Source organism: Balaenoptera physalus, assembly GCF_965194825.1.
Source record: "Balaenoptera physalus genome assembly, chromosome: 7".
In the NCBI taxonomy this organism is placed as follows: domain Eukaryota; kingdom Metazoa; phylum Chordata; class Mammalia; order Artiodactyla; family Balaenopteridae; genus Balaenoptera; species Balaenoptera physalus.
This window is the reverse complement of record NC_138886.1, coordinates 16,480,608-16,506,241: the sequence shown is the minus strand read 5'-3', so window position 1 is coordinate 16,506,241 and position 25,634 is coordinate 16,480,608.

The window sequence follows — 25,634 nt, the reverse complement described above, 5'->3', positions numbered from 1 at the left end:
TATTTAAAATTTTCATAGCTCACAATGGAAATATTTCACAAGATGTACTTGTGATATGAATTCTGTGTCTGTCATGCTTCAGCAGACCACTTTTGCCCTCATTTCTTCTCTTCAGCAAAGCAAGGTACAATCCCCAAGACTCCTCAGCTTAGGGAGGGGGATTCCTCTTCTGTTTCTCAGTATAATTCCTTGTTCACTTGCTTCTTCAGCAACATCCATCAAGATTCTCCCCTCTGCCAAGGTCTCATGTAAGTTCTCAACCCACCTTGGAAAAGCTGGCACTAAAATATTTCATTACCACTAACTGAGCAGTTTGGTACTGGGCATTTTGCTAGATTTGAGTACACTGGTCCTGTAAGTTAATCCTCACAACAAGTATATAAATTGGGCTTTATCTTGCAAAGGAAGAAATCAACACTCAGAGAGATTAAACAACTCTTCCAAAGTTCCACAACTAGTAAGTATCGGTTTGACTTCAAAGCCTGAATTATTTCTACCATGGATGGACCTCTCTCTCTTCTCCTTCAGCTAACACACACCTACAGCTCTATTTTCTGTGAGCACTCTTGGGGATCATATCAAACTCAGAGATCATATCACTGTAAGGAATGTTCTTCCCTACGTGGTTACTCTGGTAGGGAAGAAAACACCAATAACTAATCTTCATCTTTGTATACATTATATGATTCCTACTCAATATTCAAAATTTAGTTCAAAGTTTAATTCTTCCATTCTCAAATTCTCAGTCTGAAGCATTAGAGTTGGTGTCTTACTTTATTTGGGGTGCTGTGACAAAAATACCATAGACTGAATGGCTAAATAACAAATATTTATTTTTCACGGTTCTGGAGGTTCATGGATGGCTGTCTTGTCACTGTGCTCTTACACGGCAAACAGGGAGAGAGCTCTCTGGGACCTCTTTTATAAGGGCACTAACCCTACACGTGATGGTTCCCAAAGGGTTCCCTATACATGATTTAATCCCTTCCCAAAGGCTCCACTTCCTAATACCATCATACTGGGCATTAGGATTTCATTATATGAATTTGGGGAGACAGAAACATTCAATCCAAAATGGTTAGTGAATACATAAAATTTCTAATAATAGATTGACTTCTATGGGCTTGGAGGTAAGAAGTAGCAACACACTTGCCAAATATTAGTCACCATTGAGTTCCTCTCTTTAACTTTATATTTGAAAAACTTAGAGGCAACAAGAAGTGATTGTCTCAAGATCATACAGACAGCAGCCAGTTACTGACAGGAACAGAAAGAAATCCAGGCTTATATCCTCAATCCAAGTTCAGTATTCTTTCTACTTGTCTTAAGAGTAATGGATTATAAAACTTCAACCCTTTTGAGTGCTAAAGGCTAATTATTATTTTTAAATGCATACACAGATATATCCATATCGTATATTTCCACAGGCTACCATGTGAGAAAGTGCAAGTGGGAAGGAGTTTAGATAGTTCACTGGGAAGACAATCTTTCTGTATATGTGATGAGGATGGTAAGGATGCAGCTAATAGCAAGTGCTTCCATTTTTTTCTGCACTGCCTGAAAATCCATGACAGACATGGTAGCTGATAAGGCTGAGGAGCAGTGGGAATCTGATCCAGCACGTTTGAATGAAAGGATGAAACAAATGAAACAAACTTTTTTGAAGCCAGAACAGCAGGAATCCCTCTTGTGTATGGTTTAGTGAATTTGGCCTCTCAGATATAGATTTGTAAAGAACAAAGTAGCAGCCCATGGATGGCAAGGGAAAACTGGCTTTACAAGCAAAATCTCAGAAGGAAGGTAGGGAAAAGTAAGAGGAGGGATGCAGTGTGGAGGATGATTTGGGGTGTCTATTGTTCATCGTTTTTGTTTCCTTACATACAATTCTATTGTCCCCATGGTATATTTCTAGAAGGATGATAGTATACTGCATATGAAAATAGTAGGTTACAAAGTGCTACTTTTAAGATAATAATATCTTACATATGAAAATGTATAGGTTACAAAGTGCTATTTTTAAGTTACATCCATTATCTCATTTGATTGTCACAACAATACCATGAGGAAGGTATTGCCCTATTTGGGTGGGGGGGGGCAGATTTTGTACTTATCCTGATGTTAAAAAGGAAGAAGCTGAGGCAAGAGCGTGGCCTCTGGGGTAGGGCAAACACAACAACACAAATTCAACCCCAGTACTCTTTCAACTGTGTTGTAACATGGCACCAACCTAATGGTTTCCAGATCTGATCCTGTAAGAAAAAGGCATTATTTTAACTGGTTCCAAAAATGTAAAATTGGCTTTTGCCTCTCTCCCTTCTTCTATTCCTCACTTTCTGTCTACCCTTCTCTCTTTCCCTCATCTTCGCTTACACACGGCCTCTGTCTCTGGTCCTCACATTCTTTTCTCCCTCTGTCTCTCTCTCATGCTTGCTCTCAATCTGGCTTCCTCTCTATCTTTTTAGTTTCTCTTCTTCTCAGTCTTTCTACTTCCACTGGAAGAAATTAAAGGATAAGATTTTTGCTTGATCCAACTTTAAATGATATTATTTGAAATTTTAAAAGGTTAAAGGCTTCTTCTAGAAGTCCAGAAACAAAACAATATATAGAAAAGACAAGATTTCCAGATGTGTTTATGTCCTGTAACATGTGATAATAATTGTGATATTGTATTCTTATGTCACAATTAATAAAGGGAGCTAGGTATAATATATACAGAATCACACACAGGCAAACTCCACTCGGAATGGTTACAAAGGGAGGGACATAATGAGTCCCAATGAAATAAGGGGAAAAAGACTCTGGGAAACCAATGGTGCCTAAAATATAAATTGATGCTCATTTAAACACATTTCTAATATTAAGTTATTTTAGGTTATTGTTAATAAAGTTTGTGTTGTGTTTCTGCAACTGTAGGTTCCTGCTGATATTTTGATCAGTTGGAATGGCTTCAAGAGCTAGATTTAGTTCACAGTCTATAAGTTCCCTATCAAGAAGTTCAGATAACTCTGACCTGTACTTACAGAACTAAAAGGAAAATAGAGAAATAAAAATAAATGTACTGCATGGTAACACTTATATGTGAAATCTTAAAGAAAAAGTCAAACCCATAGAAACAGAGAGTAGAAAAGTGGTTGCCAGGAGCTGGGGAATGGGAGAAATAGGGAGAGGTTGGTAAAAGGGTACAGCTTTCAGCTTTAAGATGAATAAGGTCTGAGGCTGATGTATAGCTGATAACACTGTATTGTATAATTGAAACTTGCTAAGAGAACAGAACCTAAACGTTCTCAACAAAAAAAACACCTTTTTTTTTTAAAAATGTACCACTGATTTCTATTGGGTTGGCCAGAAAGTTCCTTCAGTTTTTAAGTAAAAATAAAAGGCACATTTTTCGTTTTCACCAAGAACTTTACTGAACAAGGTATTCACCCTTTTGTTCCACTACCTTCTGCCATTTATCAGGCAATTTCATAATTCCACCTTCCCAAAATTTTTTATCTTTTTGAGCAAAAGAACTCTTCCAGGTGCCTTTTACAGTCTTCCAGGGAATTGAAATTTTTTCCATTAAAAGAATTTTGTAAAGACCGAAATAAATGGAAATCCGAAGGTGCAATGTCTGGTGAATACGGTGGATGAATCAGAACTTCCCAACCAGCTGTAACAGTTTTGCCTGGTCATCAAAGAAACATAAAGTCTTGCATTATCCTGGTGGAAGATTATGCGTTTTCTGTTGACTAATTCTGGATGCCTTTTGTGGAGTGCTGCTTTAAGTTGGTATAATTGGTATCAGTCCTTGTTGGAATTAATCGTTTGGTTTCCCAGAAGGAGCTCATAATAGAGGACTCCCTTCCAATCCCACCATATACACAACATCACCTTCTTTGGATGAAGACTGGCCCTTGGTGTGGTTGGTGGTGGTTCATTTCACTTGCCCCACGATCTCTTCTGTTCCACATTATTGTATAGTATCCACTTTTCATCTCCTGTCACAATTTGTCTTAAAAATGGAATGTTTTCGTTACAGTTAAGTAGAGAATCGTATGTAGAAATGCAGTCAGGAAGGTTTTTTTCCGCTTAACTTACGTGGAACCCAAACATCAAAGCGATTAACATAACCAAGCTGGTGCAAATGATTTTCAGCGCTTGATTTGGATATTTTGAGTATGTTGGCTGTCTCCCGCATGGTATAATGTTGATTGTTCTCAATTAATGTCTTGATTTGATTGCTATCAACTTTAACTGGTATACCGAACCATGAAGCATCGTCCAGCGAGAAATTTTCACAGCACAAAACTTCGCAAACCACTTTTGACATGTTCGATCAGTCACAGCACCTTCTCCATACACTGCACAAATCTGTTTTTGCATTTCAGTAGCACTTTTACCTTTCTTGAAATAATAAAGCATAATATACCGAAAATGTTGTTTTCTTCCATCTTCAATATTAAAATAGCTACACAAAAACTCACCAGTTTTGATAATTTTTTTAAATGCACGCTGATATGACAGCTATCACAATACAATCTAACAAAATTGTTTCGAATGAAGTTAAAGACAACTAAGTGCTAGTAGAGCCATCTTACGAAAAAACCGAATGAACCTTTTGGCTAACCCAATACTTCTGTTCCTTTGGCTTTACCTGGAAAGCTGGGCCATCACTGGAGGCAACCAACCAGGGCTTTAATATCCAGTCATGCATTTGTATAACATCACAAACCCTAAAGAGCCAAGAAATAAAGTTTGTAATTTGTGGCCCATGGACAAGGAAATGTACTTACAACTTGTTAACTGTGATGCAGACAGTTTGGGGCTCTCTTCCTCAATCCCTGCAATATATGCAGCTTCATGGCTCCTGCCTGAGGATTAAAAAAAAAAAAAAAAGTAGCAGCTGGAAGAGACTTGTCCCTAGTTCTGAGCCTAACTTCTGCTCAATTGCCATTTGTAAAATGAACCCAGGTATATCCAAACTCACGGTCAAAAACTATGTCTGCAACATGTAGGGATTTTACACAGACTCACAGGATGTGACCAAAGTAGAGCAGATATGAATCTAGTGCTTCACGGTACAACAGAATTTCCAAAAGCAGAAATAGATACTTGCTTAGTGGAATTTGTGGGTCACCAGATATGATAACTTTCTAGTCAATTCTTATATCACATCTTCAGTTTCTACTCATTTTCTCCACCAGTGACATGCAAGATCTTTTGGGTGGTGGTTTCACTCGTGCATTTTGAGTTGTCACTGCCAGCTTGTTTCTCCTCCCTATATCATCCATGACTTGGAACACACACTCTGGTAAGAACACACTATACCTAAGGAAAGAGCTGCGGCCAGTTAGAAGTATGTGGACAAGATTGCAGCCTGAACTTTGGGAGCTGTTTTTATTCCACAAGCTGCTGTTGTCTTAAGTACTTACGTTGTGGCCTGAAAAAGATAAATAGTCTTCTGAAAATATCTCTACAGAAAGAGCCTTTTCCCCAGTACCTATAAAACATTCATAACACCTTCATTGTGCTGTAAATCCTTAGCAGGAGTTGATAACAGTGTATGAATTTTTAATGTAACATTTATAAATGGTTATTAAAACTATCCTTAAAGTAAAGTGTCAGTTTATTTTTAATTAACTGTTGGCTATTTAAGCTCCCAGATGGCCTGGGGAAAGACCAACAGGCCCACATGTCAATTATCCTCCCTCCTGCCCCATCTTCAACCCCTTGTTGTCTGTTGTCATAAAGGCCAATGCATGTAAGCTCTAACAACTTTAATAAACTTGCAGATGTGGTCTCAGGAACAGTATATGTCTTATAAAATAGTCCTGGAGTCAGCTACCACGGCTGCCAAAAAACTGTGAGGTAAGCACCACCCATTCTGAATCCTCACAGCCCAAACCAAAGTCCACATACCTATGCCCAGTAAGAGAGAAAACTGGGGCAAAGATGGGTAGATCTAGAACACTAGACCTGAGACTTAGGGTACCAACTCAGGCTCAGTGGCATTCTATCTGTGTGGTCCTGAGCAAATTTCAGCTTCCTGGAATGTACTTCATGTGTAAAGGTAGGGATGGTGCAAACTGCTCTCTCTCACAATGTTGTAAGCATCAAATTAAAAGCTGGGCATGAAAATATTTTATAACTATGAAAAGCTATCCACACATATGGGCTCCTCTTTTATCATCTTCCAGTTATTGGTAATGTCCTCATGGTCTCCTGATATGAACTTCCAATTCTGAGTCTGTCATTTCTTTCCAGAAGCCAGAAAACATGGGAACGCATTTTGTCTGTATGCTTTAGAGTCCCTTTTCTTCCTAGAGTTGGAAAGATTATTTCACCCAGGGTACAAAATCTTTCTGCATTATCCCCTGAGAATGTCCATGTAGCTTCAAATGGCAGTCCCAGGAGCAAGGAGCTTACTTCACATTATAATTAGACAATCCAATTGTTAGCAAGATGGGGTTGGTTCCTGTGGGGCCTCAGATTCCCCAGATATGTGCATTCTGCTGATTCCCACCAAGATGTGTGGAACAGACTCTCAACTGGCTATCCAGGTTGTGACTCTTTGCCTATGTTGTATCACACATCCTGACATCTCTGCCTTTCCTTCATTTGCTTCCAGATAACATTACCTAGTCCAACGTAGGGTATATAAAAAAATCCAAAAGTGTGGCCATCACAGGATACATGTGAGTGTGTGTGTTTGTGAGTACATGTGTTTAAGTGTGTGTTTGTATAAACATTCAAGTGTATAGTATTAGACTGGAAGACTTTTTTTTTTTTAATTTTTGGCTGTGTTGGGTCTTCATTGCTGCACGCGGGCTTTCTCTAGTTGCGGCGAGCAGGGGCTACTCTTCATTGCGGTGCGCGGGCTTCTCATTGCGGTGGCTTCTCTAGTTGAGAAGCACGGGCTCTAGGCGCATGACCTTCAGTAGCTGTGGTGTACGGGCTTCAGTAGTTGTGGCTTGCAGGCTCTAGAGCGCAGGCTCAGTAGTTGTGGCACATGGGCTTAGTTGCTCGCAGCATGTGGGATCTTCCTGGACCAGGGCTCGAAACCCGTGTCCCCTGTCTTGGCAGGCGGATTCTTAACCACTGCACCACCAGGGAAGCCCCCGGGAAGACTTCTTAATGTTCTTTAACAAATGGAAAATTAAACCTTCTGGGCATGCACCCAAATTCCTTACAATAGCAGCAAAAGCCCTTCGTGGGTAGCCTGGGATGCGCATCTGGTTCATTCTCCCATCAATCCAACCTTCCCACTCTGGGCTCTAGAAAGACTGAATTACTCACCATTCCTCTCAATGAACCACACATGCTTTATGCTTCGTATAACTTGCACATACTGTCTCTACAGCTAAAAGTGTTCTTTAATACCCGGAGAATGTCTAACCATTCTTCAATATTCCACTCAGGTGCTATTCTCTGGGAAGTCTCCCCTACCCATATCACCCCTGTGCTCCCTTCCATTATGGCATTTATCACATTACATGGCAATTTCTTCCTTACATTTTTGTTTCCTTCATGAGAGTGTGAGCTCTGTAAAGGCAGAGTAAATGTCTTATTTGTCTATCAGCCAGTGTTCACACAGGAGATACTCGGTAATCACTTGTTGACTAAGAAAGGACAGACAGGTTCCAATAGAGGCTTTGCAAGTTCTACTGATAATATTTAAAGGCAAAATGATTAATTCTTTTTTGTATTATGTTGTTGAATATTAACCAAGAGTTTATTTTGTGGTCAGGAAGGATGATGTGTTCATCTTAATTCAGATACAATAAACTTGAGCTGTTTGCAAAACGTCTGAGTTCTAACTGGAAGAAAACCGTACATTTAATGGAACTGATTTGGGCTGTGACTGTACATACAAGGTGTCTCTGAGCACAATGTGACAAAATGTCTGTGTAAAGAAACACAGACTATGGAAGAGAAAAACTATGGACTTGGAGTTAAACACAGTAGATTGAACACAGACTTTTCCCCACTCTTTTTCAAAGCCTACTAAAATGATAGTGATGGACCAAAAAAGAAATAAATCTATGATGTAAAAGAGAATGAGAGAAGAGTTGATAGATAAAAAGAAATGTCAGTGGAATTATAATAGTAAAAGCCTATGGGTAAATAGTGATTGACTGAGCCCATCAGAGAAGGCTGAGTGATTGGCATCATGGAAATCTGGAGTAGTCAGGTGACATGCACCTCTGAAGTCAGGAACAACGGGTAAAACTGGAAATAAGAGGGTTGGTTGAATGTGTGTGCATTGAGCAGTTAGACCCTCAGAAAAACTCCTTCAAAGGCTGCCACTCTTTAAGAAGTAAGACAGGAGACTTAGTACCTTAAATGTTGACTTAGAGGGACTCTGGTCTCAGGAACACTTGGCACAAATGAGGCTAGTCAAAAGGCAAGGCATGGAAGACAGACGTATTGATTGGAAGTCTGCCCCTACTTGTCTTCCAGAATGCTGGAAACAAAGCTTATGTTCTCCAGACATTCATTGCTGGGGAAAGTGACTGGTCCAATGCAAGAGACTTATGTTAGCAGGCATCTGCCAATCTAAAGGCCAGGTTCTGGCTCAACCACATTTCAGTAGAGCCCACCAGTTGACAAGTTGCACCCTTATACACTGCTCCATGGACACTTCTTAGTGAGACAGATAGATACATTAGAGAGATAGTAGATAGAGATAAAATACAGATATAAAATTAAAGCTCATATGAAAGAGATCAAAACAAATACATATTATAAAAGGAATTCCAAGGAAATAGAAATAATGTAAATAGCAAAAAGGAAGAAATGTCTGGAAAAATATAATTATTCCTTCGAGAGAAAAAAAGATATTTAATCAATGAAACACACAAAAAATATGTTGTAAAAATGTTATAGACAAAAGGAAAAAGATCTTGAAAATTGAAAACATGGTAGCAAAAATATGTATACATATACATGTACTCAAAAGAATGATGCAATGTTAAGGTCAAGAAAATCTCCCAGAAAGTAAGTAGAAAATAGATATAAAATAGGAAATAAAAGATATAGGAGAGAAGGAAATATAGAAGGAAATAGGAAAGGAGATTAATACAGAAAGTCTAATATCTGACTAAAGTAAGTTACAGATAACAGACAAAATGGAAAGAAGGTATTTACCAAAGAAATAATTCAACAAGGGCCCATGGAATGCCCAGCATATCAAAGCATATTATTATAAGGTTTCAGAACATGACAAATAAATCAAATATTCTTAAAGCTTCCAAGAGATATAAAACAAATCATATATAAAAGGACTGGGAATCAGAATGGCATTAGGCTTTCTAAAAACAATATTGGAACCTGCCAGATAGTAGTGCAACACCTTAAAAATCCTGAAAGAAATTCATTTCAAACCTAGAATTCTATACACAGACCATGATTTAATATTAATAACCATATTTCAGACATCCAGGGAGGAACACAGAAGCTTAATCCCTATGCACACTTTATAAGGAGGATGTATGCCACCTAAAAGAGAAGGTAATCCAAGAAGGAGGAAGACATAGGCAAGAAATAGGCAATCCAACATGAGAGAGGTGCAGGCAAGTGCCAGTATAATGGTCGAGGGGTGTCCTAGGTCAAAAGCTGTGAGCAGCTTTCGTACTAATAGTGCTAATTAGAGGGCTCCTGGTTCAAGGCTCCAAGACAAAGGAAAGGAAAAAGAACCAATGCACTGGTGTTACCTAATGTGTTTCAGTCACTGAGAAAAATGTTTGAGATTGAATTAGTGGTAAGAACATGGAAAAGTTAGCCAATGCAAAAAAAAAAAAAGTCCATTTTAATTTCAGGAAAATTTATATATATATATACACACACACACACACACACACACACACACACACGTACACACAAACAAAACACAAAGCACATAATCATAGTATGCTATGTGCTTCAGCTGTGAACAATGTTTATAGTGTCATAATAATATAAACTATAAATATAAAATTGATATAAATATATTAGAAGAATGGACAAAATAATTTTAATTGGCACATCATGTCAGAAAACCAAATTATTTTCTTTCATAGTATGACTTCAAGACAGCTAAGCATTTTTATAAACAAATAAAACAGCATACCCTTGTGTCTTAGAAATATAGAGATAAATACTTGAAGAAACCACTAAAAAATGTTGAAAGAAGTTAACTCTGGGGAGAAGTGGAGTGGAGGACAGTTTTTTTTTTAAGCTTGAATTATTGACTTTTTAAACTACAAATATTTTGTTTAAATACGTTAATAAAAGAAGGGGGGGCCTTGGGGAAAAACATATCTAGAAAGGTCCAGAAGATAAAAATAGGATCATAATCAAACATTCTTGTGATAAGATGGGAGAGGATGGAATTCCGAAAAATGGAGGGCAGGGGGAGGGCGCAGTTCAACAGTGAGAAATGCTTCAGAGATTCAAGCCAGGGTGAAGACTGAGTAAATGTTACTGCATTTGACCACTAAAGGGCCATCGATAGCATCAAGAGGGCTGTTTCAGAAGGTCACCTGTGATTGCCCCAGATTCTGCCTGGGAAAGGTTTTTCAGATAAATCAAGGATGTAAACCCTCTCACCTCAGACCCTTCTACCCTGGGATCACTATTCATCTGATCAACTCAGCTGTAGTCAGTCTCTGATGGGAATTTTTTGATCTTGTAAGTAAACAAAAAGGGAAATAAGAATCCTTCCCTCTCAGGCCAGGGAGCTGCAGTTTCTCCCAGGGATCAACCCATCAGCGAGTGTTTATTCAGCTTCTCCTGTGCTTTGTGTACTGGATGCAGGAAAAACAAAAACAAAAATATGCTTTTCACTCTCATGGGATATATGCTCTATTTAAAGCAGAAAGGTACCATCAGACATAATAAAAGAACTATAGGTGGGCATGAAGAGTCAAGTGATAAAATGTGTAATTCAGACTTGACCTATTATAAAGGCTCATGAGAGCTACAATAGTTGAGAAGCCTCATAAAGGAAGTCTAGGCCTGAACTGAGGACTTGACGGTGTGATGGGGTGACAGAGGAAAAAGGGGATGAAGGCAGAGAAAGAATTGTTGTGGGAGGTAAGGTTAGATGTGTTTCTCCAGGTACATACTCCAGTATTCAGACCCCCTTTCTGGGTAAATGTGAGTCTCTCCTTCTGTCTCAGCTCTGGCACCTAGCAGTAGAATGAGTTTGGACTAAGCCAACTTCCCTAGGTCCAAATGACAATAATTATACCTGCCTTAGGTGATAACACCGAGGACTACATCACAGAGGGACAGGGTATTTCTGAGTTGTAAAATGGAGCAAAGAAAGCAAGTAGTGGTGGGACTTGGGGTATTAGACTTTGTAATTTTTGATTCATCATTTGCTTGATTCAATGGATTCACTCAGTTGATGCATGTATAATAGGTCAGGTTTTGAAGGGAAATAAGACAGGCATTATACCAAGTAAGACAGACATTCTACAACAAACTATATAATGAATTGTTTAATTGGGACATTAACATGGCCCATTGGGGTTTGCATCATCTGCTGTCCATCTCCTTCAACCTCTCATGTTCCACAGCTCTGGGGGAGTCATCACTCAGACATTCTCTCATTCCATGAACATGCTCTGCTTCTTCTCTGTGCTCTTCTCTCTCTGTTCCCGTTCCTCTCCACTCTTTCTCCCTCTCCAGATCTTAGCTAACATGTCCATACCTCAGGGAAGCTTTTCTTGAAATTTCAGTTGGGGTCAGGTTACCCTGCTGTCATAGGATCTTATGACTCTCTACTGTAGCAGTAATCACAAGTGTAAATAGGAATTAAATATGCGATTTGTTTAAGTTCTGTGGTTCCTTGCTAGAATGTATGCCGCAAGAGCAGAAATCTTTTCTTTTTTACCATCGTAACCCTAGGACTTAGTATGATGCCTGCCCATAACAGGCCTTCAATACACATTTTCTGAATGACTGGTCAGATGTACGTAAAAGCTACTTTCAGAATGTTGGGTTATGGGCAGCAATTTATCCTGATGAATCTCTAACTTTCTTAACAACCTGTTACAGATCCATCTTCTCCAGGTTTATCTAGCCATTTCTGATTCTATTTTTATACACTCACAAGTTCTTTAAGTTATCTCACAAATGTCAGACCCGGAACCAAATTACATAATCTTTGTCCACTGTAACCAGGCATCAAGGCTTTTCTTTTTCTTTATTTTTTAATTTGCTAGTAAAATCAGGGGGTGAGAAGGAAGGCTACTCTATTATGGGCATTTATTGCAGTATAGAAATAACTGGTAATTATGCTCTCTAAATGAACTTGACTTTATGGCTGGTGTCAGGTTTTGCTAAGTGCCCTGGGCCCAACTGAGACTAATTAGGCCTGCATTAAATATTAAAGCTTTCTGACACCCAGGTTTTGACGGTGACAGAAGAGAAAAAATCCTGTAACTTAATCTGCACCCAACAGGAGTCATTTATGTTTACTTCTTATAACAAAAGAAAATCCAATTATGTAGCTGGCTGGAAGACATATTTAAAGGAGAAGTTAATGTAAAAAAAATTGCATAAACACACACACAGAGTACATAAAATAACAAAAAAATGTCAACAGATAGTTCCTGTTTGCCACTGACTACATCAAATGCCTGTTGATTGATTGTTCCCCTATAAATCTGTGTTTGTATGGGAGATAGCTTTTTGCCTATAAATGTGTTTGATGTCGTGTAAGGGCATGGAGTCAGCATGGACCTTTGGGTGGTAAAAATATGATAGTGACATTTTACTTAGGAAAGTTCTATTGTGTGGAGACCTCATTCACAATCCATTACAGGACAACACCTTTTTGTTCTTTCAATTATTGAACTTGTAAAGGGGCAACATGCTTTTTCTCACAGGTGAGGGACAGCTCAAGGTTAGGAAATATGGTATATGTGCCAGCTCTGTACCTAGTTGGATGCATGATCTTAGATAAGTCATAGAGTCCTCTGGGCTCTTCTGTTGTCCTTTCCATAAAATGCAGCTTGTCATGCTGGTGACCCCCAATTCTGAGAGTGTTGATGTAGCACAGTGGTTCTCACCACCCACAAGTGGCAAAACTGCAAACAAATCTTACTTAGTGTCTGGATGCAGAAACAAAACAAAGCAAAACAAAACCAAACCCAGTATTTTACTAGTACAAATATATTTTATAAACTCAAATTATGCTGTTTACTTGTTTTGAAGCCCCTCAGCGAGAAAAAAAAATTGTTTTTAATATAATGTTTGTATAATGGAAAAGTTCAAAATAAACCCCCAGGAACTCATCACCCAGATTCAATAATTGTCAACTAATGGCCAATTCTGTTTCATCCCTCCTCTTCTGCAACCTCATTTTTTGGAAGCAGATCCCCCCCTCACTATATCATTTCATTTGTAAACATGTCATATGTACATTGAAAATATGAGGGCTCTTTAAAAAAATGGTGACATCAAATTAAAACTTAATGTTAGTTCCTAGATGAAAAATGGGTTATTCTGACAAACAAAAAAAAATATAGGAATAAGAGATTTTAAAAGATCATTATTTGGAGGTCAACCTCAGAATCCTTTTTGTTTTTAGTTACATTTTTATGGTAGGATATGAGGTCCTGAGGGCATAGAAAAGTACTTGCAAATAGTAAGTCTTTCAGCAATGCACCTGGCAATATCAAAAATATTTTTCACGTGAGCAGGATTAAGAAAAGAGCTTGATATTTTACATTTACTTCTGAAATAATGTAATAAAACATTATAGCAATTAAAAAAAAAAAAAAAGAAAAGAACTTGAATGCTACCTTTTACACTAAAACAAGTTAATCTAGCACCCGGGGTTAAGAATCAGAGTTTTCTCATTTTGATAAAATGTGACTTACAACATTTGGGGTGCATGTTACTTATTATTCTTCCTGTTATTATAGTTTGCAATAGATTATTTGATGTTTCCTAAAGGCCTAGTACAGGACTCTAGACAGAGTATGCCCTCCATAAGGATTTATTGAGAGAAAAATGAACAAGTAAAAATGATGTTTTAATCAAATATTTGTGAAACGGTGAGACATCTGTTGAAAACTCAGAAATCAGTTCTTAAAACCACTGAAATCCTAGATGAGCACAACGTCTTAGAACAATGAAATAGTTCAATAAATGTAAGGTATCACATTATTATTATTTTATTACTTGTTATTAAAGCTAGATTACTGGATATATACCCATCCCCTTCAGTAAGCTATTACCCATTAAATTTACCAAAATTTGAAAATAAAGAGAAACTGTATGCAGGGGACAAAGACAAAGAAGAAGTTAAACAAGATTGTCCAAAGGAAAAAGTATAAGAATATTGTATTGCAAAGCAGGAGACCTGGGTTCCAGACCCTCCTTAGCCATCACTGACCTGCCATGGAACTTCCATCACTTCTATCCATGGAACTCCAGTAATACAATTAAAGATTGAACAAGATAATTGTCCTTGCCTCTTTCAGTTCTTAATTCTGTGATTCTCAACATATGGGTGGTGGAACTAATTAAAAGGCATGAGGAAGGTACATCATTTGGGAAAATAACTTTTCAATAGCACTTTAAGGACCTGTCCAAATACTTGGGGGCAACTTAGAGTTGGCGTCAGCCCATCTCTCCAAATTGGGCTGCCACACTTGTGTTAAAAAGTAATTAGAATGTGGGTAGTCCTAGAGTTCTTTTGAACCGCACAGTAAGGAGGGCCTTTTTGAGTTTATTGGAAGGGACAGTGATTTCCCTATGAAAGGGTGGTGTAATCATACTTGGAGACTATTACAACCCTTCATTCCCTGGTGTGAGTACAACTGCCTTCAAAGCCAGACTTATTTATTTATTTTCCCATTTTCTTTTGCTGCCCCCTCCACTGAAGCACATTATGAAATTATGGAAAAGCCATTTTCTATCCAAAAGCAGCTGGTTGCCATGGGTTACGAGAGCCTTATCTGTCCCCAGGGTGACTTTGCTGACTGAAACCATTACAGGAGGGAGGGGCTGAAGAGAAGGAGAGGGAGGCAGGCAGGAGCAAATCCTCCAGAGATGGGGCTCTCCTGGATGTCTTAGGATGCTACCTCTGAGGCCCAGGTACCACACACAGGCCTGGCATGGAATGTGAATTTGTCTGAGGCCAGGTAGCTGGGGGAAAATGGGGCAAAGAAGTGGTCTGTAAAGTGCCTGGAAATATACTTCAGATGACAAGATGACTAAAAGGTCACAGCATGTTGAAAGATTATCTCATTATCTCTAATTATCTCATTAGAGACTGTCTATCTCTCGCTTTCTCTCTATTTCTCTCTCTCTCTTCCCCCCTTTTCCACACCCCCCAATACTGGTAAATACTGTTATTTTAAAATAATAGCAAATCAGATTTAGAAGTCAGCATAGTTTTCTATTTGGTATTGAATTTCTTCTACATCCTACTACCCCCAATAAGAGCTCACCCAATCTCTGTTTGAAGTCCTAGATGGACGGGAAGCTCACTCCCTTTTAAGCCTAGTCATTCTATTGTTAAGGTTATTTGCATTAACATTGATAATGAAGTCAAAAGATAACTGCCACATCTTGGGCTCTGGAGTAATTGCTCTCATTTTATTCTCACAACTAATTAATGAAGTTGATATACCTGTTTCTTAGATGAGAAAACTAAGGCACAAGGTCATGCATCAAGAAACTAGAGAGGTTTAAGTATAAATCAGTGTTTGAAGGATTCCAAAGCTTTGCTCTTTCAATTGTGCTGATATGTCTATTGCGTGCTTTATGTTCTCTTTCTTAGAATATGCATCTCTATTACTCCAGTTTCATGCTTTCATTCCCATCACCTTCCTGGTGACTTTCTATGTCTTCTCCCTTTGTAAATGTCATCCATGTATTATCATACCCTGAACTGTTTACTTAGTCTGGACTGTCTGATCACGTAACGGAATAGCCTCTCTTCCATTCTCCAATTTCTACTTCTATTAATTCATTCCAAAGCAAATATTTTTTTTCCTGGTCTCCACATGTAGTATATTCCTGAAACCTCTGAGCCAGCTGAAAGCCCCAAGCCTATTTCATCCCTGTTGAGTTTAACTTATGTTCTTCCTATACTCTATATTTTTTATGTGAATAGTGGCAGGTGTTTACATTTCTTCATATGAAATTTCATCTGGTTAGTTTTCTCATTCCAGGTTATGGAAACCTCTTTACATACTCATCTTTTCATGCAACATATTTGATTTGACCAACAAACTATGACTCAATCCATGTCACAAATTAAAATATGATGATAATTATCCAGAATGTAGACAAGGATGTAATCTCATGTACAGAAATCAAGAATTGACATGAGTTATACATTTTTCCTTCCAGATTATCAAGTAAAAGGATATTGTAAGAGGACACTAAAGGAACATATGCTTTAGGGAGAAGACTGGCTAAAAATACCATCAGTTTCCAGCTACATGATTGCTGGTGGTAAGTAGGGTAGAGGAAGGTATTCGAGGCTCAGAACCTAAAGCTGCAAACATCAAAGCCTCTACGGACACTGGCTCTGCTTATATCTAATGCTAAGCATGTTTATTAATTACTTTAAAAATCAGATAAACATTAATTCAGCTAGCAAATAATTAATAGCCCCTACCAGGTAGGTATCAAAAGATGTTTAAATAAAAAGAAAAACAGTAATTTATTCCACAAATTTGTATTGTCATAGTTGTTGCCCTGCCCTCATGGAGCTTACAGACTAGTGAGGGGATAAAAGTAAATCCACAAACTGATTGTAAGAACTATAAAGAAGCATAATTGAGTTTTAAGAGAGAAGAGACTGGGCTTCCCTGGTGGCGCAGTGGCTGAGAATCTGCCTGCCAATGCAGGGGACACGGGTTCGAGCCCTGGTCTGGGAAGATCCCACATGCCGCGGAGCAACTGGGCCCGTGAGCCACAACTACTGAGCCTGCGCGTCTGGAGCCTGTGCTCCACAACAAGAGAGGCCACGACAGTGAGAGGCCCACGCACCGCGATGAAGAGTGGTCCCCACTTGCAACTAGAGAAAGCCCTCGCACAGAAACGAAGACCCAATACAGCCATAAATAAATAAATAAATAAATAAATATTTTAAAAAAAAAAAAAGAGAGAGAAGAGACTAGGTGGAATAATTTAGATTAATAATTACAGAATGCTTCTCTGAAGGAATAACTTTTAAAGTGAGACCTGAAGGATAGATAGTCTTATTTGGGCAAAGAATAGAAAAAAAGAAAAAAAAAAAAAAAGATTATTTCTGGTAGAATGCTTTGAGGGAAAAAAACGGAAAATTTAAGGAACTAAAAAAGGACGAAAAAAATAGCTCAAGAGCAATGAGCAAGGAAGCTGGTGAGTTGTAAAGTGTGAAATGCAGACAGGACCAGGTCACACAGGGCTTTGCATAAGGAGTTTGCATATTATTCTAAATCTAATTAGAGCCTATAGAAGGGTTTAAGAAAAAGATAACTTAATTAGATTCATATTTAAAGAAGATAGTTTTGGATATGATGTAGACATAAAGTGAAGGAAGTTAGGAATGAAAATAAGGAGATCAGTTAAGGAGTGCTGCAAGGTCAGAGATCAGGGGAGACATGATGACAGCTTATATTTGAGTAGTACACAGTGGAAAAGCAAGCAATGTTGAGGCTCTTTTGCAGGTAGGTTCTATGGGACTTGGTTTTGGATTTTACATAGACGGTAAGAAACATATCAAAAATTATAAAATTCCAAGAGTCACAGGGTTTTTTCCTGGAAGAATTCATAGCCTTAGCAGGGAGATAATATGCACACAAATAAGAGAGATACATCTACAGAGGCTTGGGGAGCACAGAAGGAGCCTAGTTTGTAACAGAGGATCTCAAGTAAGGCTTCACAGAGGTGGTGGCATTTGAAGCATGTCTTAACATATGGCTACATTTTAGGATGCAGAGATGGAAGAATGAACACAGGTATAACTATGCAGATATGTGAGTAATTCCACCTCTATAGATTTTTATGTAGTCATGTATTTGGCACAATATACTAAATGCCGACAACAGGTCAAGAATTTTATACATTGTAATGCAACATTTAATGTGCAAATAGATATTCATTTTTACCCATTTTATAGAAAAAGAAAGTTATAGAGTTTAAGTAAGGTACTCAGTAGTGCACAAGTAGTATATATAACTGAGCCTGTTTTGAACCTAAATCTGAACTTAAAAATTTTAAATTCATAATTGCAGCATCTATCCCCCAGCACTCTATGCCTTGTTTTTCTTCATAATACTTATACTATCTTTGTTTTGTTTTTTAATACAATTTAAAAAATTTTAATTACGATTTCAATAGTATTATTTTATTACTGCACTTCTACTTGTACAAGAAACTATTGTATCAAGAAGAGCATATCAAATACCTGTATTGTCAAACCAGATATGTCTCCCTCCACGCTTATATGTGCAGAGTAAAATTATTAAAAAAAAAAAAAAAGAAACTTTTGTAAACATTTTACATGTATTAACTCATTCAGCCCCTACAACAACCTTAGAGGTAGGTATTATCATGATCACTATTTTTCAGATGTGTAAACTAAGACAAAAAGTGATTAATTTTCCAAAGTCACATGCTAGTAATTATAGAACTAATCATTCTGACTCAATGCTCAACAAAAACCTGGTTACAATTTAACACCCATATTTTACAGAGAAAGAATGAGTGGGTCAGACAGGATATCTATTCACCTTGTTTTTTTTTGTTTTTTGCTTTTTTTAGTATTTTTAATACATATTTTAAAATTTACTTTTATTTGCCTCTACCACTAGAATATTAATCCCTCTGAAGGTCAAAATTTTCCTGTTTTGGGGACTTCCCTGGTAGTCTGGTGGTTAAGACTCCATGCTTCCACTGAAGGGGGCAGGGGTTCAGTCCCTGGTCTGGGAACTAAGATCCCGTGTGCCACAAGTTGAGGTCAAAAAAAAATTTTTTCCCTGTTTTGTTCACCACTGGATCCTCACACCTGGGTAGAACCTATGCTCAAAGTTACTCAGTGGGACGAACGAATTGGAAAAATGAATGATTCTAAACCCATTTTCCTCCCACTAACCAAGATCTTCTGTCATATTCAAGTATACCAGTTTTTAATGTTATAGATCTAGTTTTACCAACTCAATCCATATTTGATATTATCCTGCTTTCTTTTTATTACCCACCAGTCAATCAAAAATAATTTATTGACCCAGGTGCTAGGCTCCAGGGTGACTATGAAGACATACAAGACAGACCATGCCCTCAGGGAGCATGTGATATATTTGAAGACACATGACATGAACTTTTGAAAGGTTAAATAATACTAACACAGTGATATAATCAATATGACAAGACTGCATTAAGACAAAATTGAAGTGCTAAAGAGAACAGTAAGGATAATTAATATTATGGCAGATAAGAAGACATTATTGAGGATTGAGTTGATCTCTTTTGGTTTCATAGAGGAAAAGAGCTTTGACCAAGTTATTAAGGATAGGTAAAATTTTTCTTAGGTAAAGAGAAAATATGAGGATGACCTAGACAAGAGCCAACTAGAAGCAAAAACATATAGGCGAACTTAAATAAGATGGAAGGACAATGTATAGAAAGGGATGGCTGGATCAGAGAATGAGAGAACATGAGTTTCTGGGATACTATGCCCCAAATGTGAGAACTGGAATTAAATGAGGTTTCCAAACATATCTTAATGTTAAGTCATGACTTAAGATGACCTATAAGCTTTATTTTTAAATTCTTCATGATGGTAAGGTGGGTGAAGACAAATACCCCAATGTCATATATTAAGGGATAAGGGGCAGGTATTACCATGGAAACATACAAGCCAAAGGTCAGAAATATCCCGTTCTGTGAGCATCATGCAGAGGAGGGTCTGAGGCTTGAATGATCTGCTGGAAACATAACTGGTTTGAGTCTTAAGTCAAAGCCTTGTTCCATTGCTACTCTACATTGGAAGAGAAAGGATCATTTTGAAAGAGCGCTCCTTACCAGGCAGTTTTGGACACATGCCAGCTGTGCAGGAGCCTGTTGAGAATGGCAGCCTCCAGCACCTACGACCTTGATAAACTTTAGATTTGAGCTACAGGCCAAAAGGGATTCCCTGGCCCCTTGTGAAGCTGGAATCAGACACCTTTTTCTAAGCAATCTGAGTCTTTAGGGATAGCCTCCAAAGCAATCCTACTTATCTCTCTCACCAGCTCGTTGAGGAATTGAGCATCTCAGATATGCTCTATTGATTTAAAAGAACGAGTACTGACTGATTCATTTATTTATACAAAAATGTGTATGTTGTACCTCCGGTTAAAAGCAGTGTAACTACTAGTGTCAGAGCTAACCTAGGCATTAATTACACATCAGTGAACAAGACAGAGTCCCTGCGCAGGGGTGATAATGCTGTGATGAGAGCTATGAGAGGAGCAAGCACTGGATGCTGTGGGAAGGTAGAGGAAGGACACCTGAAGTATAGTGACATCTAAACTGAAATATAAAGACGAGCCAGTGGTGGACTCTGGGAAGGAAGGGCTTTCCAGAAAGAGAAACTGGCATGAGCAAAGGTGTAGAGGTGTGGAGAAACCAGAGCCTGTTCATAGGGCTGCAAGAGATTCAGTGGGGCAGGAGCATAGGGACAGATGGAGAAGCAAACAGGGCCCAGATCAGAAAAGTCTTCAGGTCATGTTAGGGAATTTGACGGCTGTCTAAGGAACCCTTGAAGGCTTTTAATCAGGGGAATAGAATGGTCAGATTATGTTTTTAGAGGGTCTGCCTAACAGCACTTTGCTAAAGATATAATGTGAAGCACAAATACGAGCCACATACGTAATTTTAAATTTTCTTGTAGCCACATTTTTTAAAATAAAGAGTTGAAAATAATTTTAGAAATATATTTCATTTAACACAATGTATCTAAAATCTTATTGTTTCAACATGAATCAATACAAACATTGTTAAGGAAGTATTTTATATTCTTTTGTTTGTACCAAGGCTTTGATATCCACTGTGTATTTTATACTCACAGCACATCTCTGATCGAACTAACCACATTTCAAGTGCTCAATAGCCACATGTGGCTAGAGGCTATCCACCTCTAGAGACAGAGGCTATCTCTAGGCAACGCAGGCCTAGAGAGCAGTGAATGGAAGAGTGTTTGGTGTAGAGAATGGCTGAGGGTGGGGTGGGGAAAATTTGAAGGACTTTTGAAACATAATGCTTATTGTGAGACAGATTCGGGCATGGGTGGGTCCACATGGAGTTGATTCTGGGCCACAGACCCAGTTAGGATGAAGCTCAGCTGCTGGGCAGAACTAAGTAATGGACAGGGACAGAAACCAACAAGATGCAAAAGAGAAACAATTTTTTTAAACTGTTTGAGTACTTATGTGCCAAATCATGCAACCAAAATATAACCAGACAGATCACAACAACCTATGCAGATATGCACGTGAAACTACTGCAATCCCTCTCCTCGATCATCTCAGTACAATTATGGGTCCCCATTGTGGTCCAGCTTAGTCATTCATAATAAAACTTGAAATCCACTGTGCTTGCTGCCCTCACATTGCTAAAGTGCAAATCCTGATTTCATAGGCCCGGATGCTTTCAAACCCTTCCTTGCTGTGAAGGGAGAAGGGAACCACCACCTCCCCTCTGTGTTGTTTTGAGTTAGAGGGAAACACACAGCAAGGTTGTGCAGCTGCAGAGGAGTTCGAATTAATGCAACATCTCTTAGCTGACAGGTGTAGCCCTTTCTTTCCCAGTGGGTTCCCGTGCTGACAGCATGCCTTGGCAAGGGCAGGGTTAATTAAGAGTCACGACCCTCTTGATAGAACCACTTCACTCCGCTCACCTTCAGACCCTATTACCCAATCTCTCTAGAGTCTTTCTTCCCTGATGAATAGAAAGGAATTTTCTTTCGCAGGAGACACGTAGACCCTCCTTGTGATTTGCCTGTTTCCAGTGTTCATCTTTCTCCATGCCCACTGGTAGTTTTGTAAATATCTCAGAGGACTCACAGCTCCCATGCAAACCCATGGATCCAAATAGATGCTGTGTGGATGGAAACTGAAATAGGACCCTCAGCTTCAAAATTTAGAGAAGTTTTAACCCCAGTCTTGCTCCAATCAGAACACCTGAATACACTTTTATTATTTCACTAATCTAGCTTTCCATTTTATGGATGAGAAAACTGAGCCTTGAGATCATCAGGCAACCTGTCTGATACAAGAGTGTGGCAGAGCTGGGATTCAAACCTAAGTCTGCCTTATTCCACTGTCCATTATTTTTCTCTTGAACAAGTCTGCCCTGGTATTTGAAACACATGGAACAAATCAAGGATCCAGTCAGCAGAAGTGGGGCACATACAGTAATAAGATCTAAGAAGCCAGTTAAGGTTCAGGGCCAGAACTGAGCTTCAAGGCCAAGGCAAAAAGAACAGGGAAGGAGGCACCGGATGCCAAGTCTTAGAGCATACAGTTCTACAACCACCCTTCTACCACCAGATGAAGTTTAGGAAGATCGGGATGGTTACAACCTCAGCTGCCTTCCGAGGCTGGACTGTCTGAGTCTGAGTCCTAGCTCCACCACTTGCTAGCTGTGTGTCTTGGAGAAAATTATTCAATCTCTTTGTGTCTCAGTTTCCTCATCTGTAAATACAGATAAAATAGCACCCACCTCATAGAGTTGTTTCAGGATGAATATCGTTAAAAATTTGGGAAAAATACCTAATGCCTGTGCAATGTAATTCTGACATTAACTCCCTGGGGTTATTGTGGACTTCACAGGCTAAGGGCACAGGGTTCTAAGATTGCCCTCACTTCAGACACCAGCTCAGGTTCCTATGCCGCTCACCCTTCAGACCAACTGGCTACAAATTTGGGAGTTTCCACTACCCCCTCAGGTTTGATAATTCTCTAGAACAGCCCACAGAAATCAGGAAAGTGCAATAGTATGATTACGGTTTTTTTATAAAGGATACAAATCAGGGCCAGTGAAATGAAGACCAACATAGGGTGAGGTCTGAGAAAGTCCCAAACATAAAACTTCTGTGTCCTCAGCATACATCCCCCCGCTGGCAATCTAGAAGCTCACTACAGCTTTAGGTAATCACATGTTGGTCTTCCCAGCATGCCAGCCCCCATCCTGAAACCACACTGGAACCGACCATAAGTCGCCTCATTAGTATAAAGTCAAATGTCACTGGAGAAGCCCACCATAAATAAATTCCAAGAATGTAGAGGCTCCCTTCCAAGAACCAGAGACAAAGGCCCAAAAAATTCTTTATTATACAATAACCTGGTATCTAGCAAGTGCTACATGAATATTAATATATGCCAGGGGTTGGCAAACATTTTCTGTAAAGAGCTAAATAGTAAATACTTTAGGTTTTGTAAACCATATAGTCTCTATGGCATATTCTTGCCTTCTTTTTTCACAGCCTTATAAAATGTAAAAGTCACTCTTAGCTCATGGACCCTACAAAAACAGGTCATGGGCTGGATCTGGTCCACCAGCCTTAGTTTGCTGATCCCCAATATATACCACTGTTAAGTTAATGTATATTATTAATAGATACTATATAATAAGTAATTTTATTGCTATCGGACTGATGCTGTTGCTGTCATCACCATCATCATCATCACCATCATCATCATCATCATCATCACTGAAGCAGGAAATAGGTTTTCAGACAACACGGTAGAGAGGCTTGGGGAATTTAGCCAATGATCTCATTTCAGCTGTTGAATTCTTTGTCATTGTGTGAATGGTGTCATTCCAGCCACGTGAAATTCTGGGTCGTGTTCTAAGACTGCCTCAGCAATCGTTTGGAAAAAAGATGTGTAAAGAGAAGTAATTTGTTTCATGCATTGTCTGACATTTTATTTCTTGTTCTGTAGTGTTGGTTCACTGGGTAACTCCAACTAAAAGGGAATGGCATTCCACAAGTGCTGTCTGTATTGTCAAAAAATAATTTTTAAATTCTCTGATTACCACTTTGGCTGAGAGGTTCTTCTCTTCTGTCTTTATTTGCCATTTCCCAGAGTGCCTTCTCTGCACTCACTGTTTCCTGCCGAATAAAAGCTGCATTTCCCATGTTGCTCAGGTGAAAGGAGAAATAATCATCAATTAGACTCCTGCGTGTTTCCTTCTTATGATTTCTGTGGCTAGAATTGGTGCAATAGAAACATTAGCAATCGCTTCCCTCAAGGCTCATATAAATTAGCATTAATAATGAAGAGGGAGGAAAAGGAATGGTCTTTGAGATGCACAGACTGCTCAAAATTTTGGCACGTGACTCTACAATATTGACTAATGAGCAAGAACCAGGGAAATCATTTTAAAGATTTAAACCACTTGTTTTTTAATTCATGTGAGTGTCAGTCTCCTTTCATTCTTAAATATTTGTCCTCCATCCCAGAAGCAAGATTTGCTTCAGGAGTAGACAAATTATGTGGCATTTGTCTAAAATGATAGGTCTAATTATTGCTCTAAAATCCTGAAATATTTTTGAGCTCTCACTAAAAAGTCAAACGCAAAGAATTCATAATGATTTTAAAATTGATTCGAGGCCCCATTTCTCTGTGCTGAGCCTGAGAGTGGGAGGATCAAAAACTAAGCAAAAAAAGAAAAGACTTCTTCCATTATGTCACCTCCTGAGCTTTTTGGTGCTTGGATAAGAGAATTTGAGAGAATAGAGAATGTAGTATAGAAGGTAGGTGACTTTCAGTAAAAGACAAACAAATACACACACACACAGAAAAGAAATCAGACTGATTCTGATTAAGCAAGAAAGATACAGGTAGAACCTTAAAATGTATGTCTCTGGAATATTTATATTTTGCAAATGTAACTTAAAAATATGTACAAGGCAGGTGAGCCTCCCTTTAGTCATTTCTATAGAAATGAGAGTAGCCACCATTTTATAAGTTGCATCACGTGCTCACCCCATCATGAGTGCATCCTATGCTGAACCCCGTGGTGATACTTTTGTTAAAGCAAATGAATATTTTAAAACGTGGAGAACCAGCTCTATAGTTTATTGGTTGGTAAGAATTACCTTCTGTGAAGAAGAGGTTGCTTAACCTGAGAAATAGATGGGCAGTTATCACTGAAGGCAAAGCAACTAATGCCAGCATGGGGACAGGCCAGGGCTTACAGGTGTGGGTGTGGGTGGTGGATAAAGCAGAGGCTACTGAGAGCAAGGAGGCTTTCTCAAATCTCTATGTCTTTACATAGGCTGTTTCCTCTACCTGAAATCTCCATTTTCTCTCCACTTCCCCAATATGTAATGTTCAACATAAACACGTCCTTTAAGATTTATCTCAAGCAACACTTCCCTTGCAAGGCATTTTCTGCAGCCTCCAGCTTGATTTGTGTCCTCTTCTTCCTTTTACTTTCTATTAGCACCCAGTCCACGCCTCCACTGTGGTGCTTATCACTGTACTGTGTCTGTTGATTTCTTGTCTATTTCCTTCTCCAGCCCACTTCCACGATTGTAACCAAATGTGCTATATAATACAGTCAATGCTTCATGAATATTAGATGAATGTATGAAAGAATGGATGAAAGAAGCACTGAATGGATGAAGGTATTCTTCTACTCCCTCAGGCAGTACTCTGAATCCTGGT